This window comes from Halichoerus grypus, chromosome 11 (genome assembly GCF_964656455.1).
Source record: "Halichoerus grypus chromosome 11, mHalGry1.hap1.1, whole genome shotgun sequence".
Lineage (NCBI taxonomy): Eukaryota > Metazoa > Chordata > Mammalia > Carnivora > Phocidae > Halichoerus > Halichoerus grypus.
The window spans coordinates 108,851,234-108,857,338 of NC_135722.1; the positions used below are offsets into that span (position 1 = coordinate 108,851,234).

General features: G+C 38.1%; 1 long non-coding RNA gene across 1 annotated transcript in view; it reads right to left on the reverse strand.

Annotated features, from left to right (window-relative positions):
- Window positions 1-188: 188 nt before the first annotated feature.
- Window positions 189-6,105, reverse strand: part of LOC118543057 (uncharacterized) — a 388,715-nt gene continuing 382,798 nt past the window's right edge. Inside the window, exons 4-5 of the long non-coding RNA XR_013442641.1 lie at window positions 5,382-5,585; window positions 189-1,554 (exon numbers count right to left, since the gene is read on the reverse strand). This is a non-coding gene — a long non-coding RNA (uncharacterized LOC118543057). The remainder of the gene's footprint in view (window positions 1,555-5,381; window positions 5,586-6,105) is intronic.

The following is a 6,105-nucleotide window of genomic DNA, read 5'->3' on the forward strand; positions in this document are numbered from 1 at the left end:
AGCTTCTTTGGAAAAGTGTCTATTCATGTCTTCTGCCCATTTCTTAACTGGGTTATTTGTTTTTTGGGTGTTGAGTTTGAAATGTTCCTTATAGATTTTAGATACTAGCCCTTTATCAGATGTGTCATTGCAAATATCTTCACCCATTCCGTAGGTTGTTTTAGTTTTGTTTCCTTCGCTGTGCAGAAGCTTTTTATCTTGATGAAGTCCCAGTAGTTCATTTTTGCCTTTGATTCCCTTGCCTTTGGAGACATGTCTAGGAAGAAGTTGCTACAGCCAATGTCATAGAGGTTGCTGCCTGTCTTCTCCTCCAGGATTTTGATGGTTTCTTATCTCACAGAAAATAAATTTTAAATTTATTTTTGTGTATGGTGTAAGAAAGTGGTCCAGTTTCATTCTTTTGCTTGTTCCTGTCCAGTTTTCCCACCACCATTTGTTGAAGAGACTGTCTTCTTTCCATTGGATATTCTTTCCTGCTTTGTCAAAGATTAGTTGACCATACAGTTCCCTGTGTATACAGAAATACAAAGTCCATTTCTGGGCTTTCTATTCTATTCCATTGATCTATGTGTCTGTTTTTCTGCCAGTACTATACTGTCTTGATGACTACAGATTTGTAATATAGCTTAAGGCCTGGAATTGTGATGCCTCCAGCTTTGCTTTTCCTTTTCAAAACTGCTTTGGCTATTCGGGATTTTTTGTGATTCCATACAAATTATGGGATTGTTTGGTCTAGTTCTGTGAAAAATGCTGGTGGTATTTTGATAGGGATTGCATTAAATGTGTATATTGCTTTGGGGAGTATAGACGGTTTAACAATATTTGTTCTTCCAATCCATGAGTATGGAATATCTTTCCATTTCATTATGTCCTCTTCAATATATCTCATAAGTGTTCCATAGTTTTCAGAGTACAAATCCATTACCTCTTTGATTAGGTTTATTATTTTGGTGCAATTTTAAATGGGATCAATTCCTTGATTTCTCTTTCTGATGCTCCCTTATTGATGTATAGAAATGAACAGATTTCTGTATGTTGATCTTATATCCTGTGACTTTGCTGAATTCATGTATCAGTGCTAGCAATTTTTTGATGGAATCTTCCATGTTTTCTACAGAGTATCAAGTTGTCTCTTAAGGGTGAAAGTTTGATTTCTTCCTTGCTGATTTGGATGCCTTTCATTTCCTTTTTTTGTCTAATTTCTAGGCTAGGACTTCCAGTAACATGTTAAATAACAGTCATGAAGGTGGACATACCTGTCTTGCTCCTGACCATAGAGGAAAATATCTCAGCTTTTCCCCATTGAGGATGATATTACCTGTGGGTTTTTCATATGGCCTTTATTATATTAAGGTATGTTCCTTCTAACCCGACTGTGCTGAGGGTTTTTATCAAGAATGGATGCTGTACGGGACGCCTAGGTGGCTCAGTCGGTTGGGCGGCTGCCTTCGGCCCAGGTCATGATCCCAGGGTCCTGGGATCGAGTCCTACATCGGGCTCCTTGCTCAGCAGGGAACCGGCTTCTCCCTCTCTCTCCCTCTGCTTGTGCTCTCTCTGTCAAATAAAAAAAAAAAAAAAAAAAAAAAAAGAATGGATGCTGTACTTTGTCAAATGCTTTTTCTGCCTCTATTGATAGTATTATATGGTTCTTATCCTTTCTTTCATTAATATGGCGTATCACATCGATTGATTTGTGAATACTAAACCACCCCTGCAGCCCAGAAATCAATCCCACTTGATCGTGAAGAATGCTTTCAATGTTATGTTGGATTTGATTTGCTAGTATCTTGTTGAGAATTTTTGCATCCATGTTCATCAGGGATTTTGGTCTATAATTCTCCTTTTTAGTGGTGTCTTTGTCTGGTTTCGGAATCAAGGTAATTCTGGCCTTGTAGAATGAATTTGTAAGTTTTCCTTCCATTTCTATGTTTTGGAACAGTTTCAGAAGAATAGGTATTAATTCTTCTTTAAATATCTGGTAGATTTCCCCTGGGAAGCCATCTTGCCCTGGACTTTTGTTTTTTGGGAGATTTTTGATTACTGATTCAATTTCTTTGCTGCTTATGGGTATGCTCAAATTTTCTATTTCTTCCTGATTCAGCTTCTATGAATGTATCCATTTCTCCCAGACTGCCCAAATTGTTGGCATATAAATTTTCATAATATTCTCTTATAATTGTTCATATATCTGTGGTATTCGTTGTGATGTCTCCTCTTTCACTTGTGATTTTATTTATTTGGGTGCTTTCTCTTTCCTTTTTGATAAGTATGCCTAGGGGTTTATCAATTTTGTTAATTCTTTCAAAGGATGAACTCTTAGTTTTGTTGATGTCTTCTATGTTTTTGTTGTTGTTTTTCTATATTATTTATTTCTGCTTTGATTTTAATTATTCCCCTTCTTCTGCTGGTGTTAGTCTTTATTTGCTGTTCTTTTCCCAGGTCTTTTAGGTATAAGGTTAGGTTGTGTATTTGAGACTTTTCTTGTTTCTTGAGGAAGGCCTGTATTGCTCTACCCTTCCCTCTTATGACTGCCTTTCCTGCATCCCAAAGGTTTTGGACTGTCATGTTTTCATTTGCTTCCATGTATTTTTTTTATTTCTTCTTTAATTTACTGGTTAACCCATTCATTCTTTAGTAATATGTTCTTTAACCTCCATGCATTTGAGATCTTTCCAAAATTTTTCTTGTGGTTGACTTCAAGTTTCATAGCACTGTGCTCTCAAAGTATGCTTGGTGTGATCTCAATCTTTTTGTACTTGTTGAGGCCTGATTTGTGATGTAGTATGTGATCTATTCTGGAGAATGTTCCATGTGCACTTGAAAAGAATGGTTATTCTGCTGCTTTAGGATGAAATGTTCTGTATATATTGGTTAAGTCCACATGGTCCAGTGTGTCATTCATTGTTGTGGTCATTTACAGGAAATACATGGTCCAGTGTGTCATTTCCTTGTTGATATTCTGCTTAGATGATCTATCTAATGCCATAAATGGGGGTGTTAAAGTCCCCTACTATTACTGTATTATTATCAATGAGTTCCTTTATGTTTGCTATTAATTGATTTATATATTTCAGTGCTCCCAAGTTGGGAGCATAAATATTTACAATTGTCAGATTTTCTTGTTGGATAGACCCCTTAATGATGATATAGTGCCCTTCTTCATCTCTTATTATAGTCTTTGGTTTAAAATCTAGCTTGTCTGTTATACATATGGCTACTTTAGCTTTCCTTTGACATCCATTACCATGACAGATGGTTCTCCACCCCCTCACTTTCAATCTTTCTTCTTTTTTTTTTTTTAATCCATTCGGATACTGAATGTCTTTCTATTGGAGCATTTAGTCCATTTACATTCAGAGTGATTATTTCTTAAGATTTAATTATTTATTTGAGCGTGGGAGGGGTAGGGGGAGAGGGAGAATCTCAAGCAGACTCCGTGCTGATCACAGAGCTCAACAAAGGGCTCAATCCTGTGACCCCGTGATCATGACCTGAGCCAAGACCAAGAGACAGACACTTAGCCTACTGAACCACCTAGGTATCCCCATTCAGAGTGATTACTGATAGATATGAATTTAGTGCCATTGTATTACCTATAAATTTGGTGTTTCTGGAGATTTTCTCTGATTCTTTCTAGTCTTTGTTGCTTTTGGTCTTTCCCACTCAATGAGTCCCCTTTAATATTTCTTGCAGGGCTGTTTAAGTGGTCATGAATGCCTTTAGTTTTTTTTGGTCTGGGAAACCCTTTATCTCTCCTACTATTCTGAATGACAGCCTTGCTGGATAGAGTATTCTTGGCTGCATATTTTCCCATTCAGCACACTGAATACATCATGCCACTTTCTTCTGGCCTGCCAAGTTTCTTTGGATAGATCTACTGTCAACCTTATTTGTCTTCCTTTGTAGGTCAAGGATTTTTTTTCCTTTACTGCTTTCGGTATTATTTCCTTATTTGTGTATTTTGCAACTGTTTAAATATATTATTTAATATTTAAAAATTAATCAAGAAAAGAATTGAAAATCATTATATCTTCAAATATTAGGCAGCATAGGGAGTAGGGCAGTGTAAGTGAACTACATCTTATTTTTCTTAAGAGGTAGTCAAGAACATTGTATTTGGTATATCAAAAAATAGAGGGATAAAATAGGCATGTTATTGAGAGATCTGAAAATTAGCACAATAAAATAAAAATGAATAATTTAGGGAAATTATATGTAGAATGTGGGACTGAAGATGGGAGAGTTGTACTGCAGAATATGGTTTTTATTACACACTTTTCTGTACAACTGAATTAGATGCCTGCTGCATACATTACTTTGATATAACATTTAAAACTTAAAATCTATCAACACTGTTAATACCATATGGTCATCAAAAAAAATGAGATAGTTCCTAAGGTATTGAATCTTACAAATGTCTGTCATACATTGGGAAATTATAAAAAGCAAATTGTTGATGATATGGGAAAAAAGTTATCAGTCAGTATGTGTTTCTCTATTGGTGAGAAACTGCCCTAAAACACAGTGACTTAAAACAATGAGCCTTTACTATTGTTCACAAGGTGATCAGTCAGCCCTGTGGTTCTTTTTGTCTCTGGGGTTATCCATGTGTCTGAGATCACCCACACACAGGGTAGGCATCTCCATGTGATTTCTCTGATTCTCTAGCAATCTAGCCTGGGCTTGTTCACATGGACCATCAGGAGTCCAAGATTGAGAAATGAACCACATGTCTCCTGACCTGGCAAAGAGCTGCACAGGGTCCATTTACTGTGTTACAATGGCAAAACCAAGTCAGAGGTGAGTTTATAGTCAGACCAAAGGATACAAAGAGACTCCTGACGGGGGCCATCAATAACATCAGTACTACACTGAGTGCTTTTTATTTTTTTATTTTTTTTATTTTTTTTATTTTTTTTTTTTTTTAAGATTTTATTTATTTATTTGACAGAGAGACACAGCGAGAGAGGGAACACAAGCAGGGGGCGTGGGAGGGGGAGAAACAGGCTTCCCGCTGAGCGGGGAGGCAGATGCGGGGCTCGATCCCAGGACCCTGGGATCATGACCTGAGCCGAAGGCAGACGCTTAACGACTGAGCCACCCAGGTGCCCCTACACTGAGTGCTTTTTAAAAGCACAGGACAAAAATTCTCACTGACGTAAGCTAAGCATATAATTGTGGTTAATTTGTGGTGTGAGATTAAAGAAGGCAGATGATCTTACTCCATTTCATAAAAATTAAATTATTTAATGTTGATAGCAAACATCTATTGTTTAAAAAACTCATCTTGAGTAAAAGAGTCAATAAACCAAAATATGCACATTTTCCCAGGACTGACAAGTACACAGATCAGGAAAGAGAGAAGAAAAGAGATCACTTACCTGGGTTTTTAAAAACAGTGTCAGGAGCAGCACTGTTTGTTGGGCTCCAGTGAGTTTCCTGCTCCCCTTAAGCCTTGCAAACTCACACCTCACTTCAGGGGCTGAGTGGGCATCCATGGTGAGGCCTCTCTGCCATTTAGTGGCTAAGGGATGGCACAGAGATGAATGAGGGTCAGTTTGACTCCTTAACTGTGTCAAAATAGACTGCAAAACAGAACATAGAAACTGTGTGAGAGTAAAGAGAAAAGACAGGTTTGCTTCCTGTTTTCCAAAGGAAGTAAGATACATATCAGAAGAAGAGTCAAATTCTATCTCTGCATGGACAAGAGAATTTGAAAGGCTGTAGTTTCCCATTTAGGCAACACCAGCACACCAGTCCACTGAGAGCAAAGGGAGAAGGCTGCTTTCATTTTCACTACCTTTCCTGCACAGAGAGCCAGAGCAGCAATGGCTGGTGAGTGCCTGTTTTCTGTCCTTTAGGTCCCTGTTCTGGGGGAGTTACAGCTCAGGAGGAAGGAGTGCGGGGCAGGAGGTAGAGCCCCCCCGAAGGGGGCTCTCATGAGAGAGGACTGTTTTACTCTGGGAATGTGAGGGATGGGAGCTTGGGGCACAGTAAGCAAGTATGGAGCAGACACAGTATTTTGGCTGAGAAGCTACAGCTTTTTGGAGAAAAAGAAAAGGAAGTGTAAAATATCTGGACCTACATTCTCAGAACTTTCCTGTG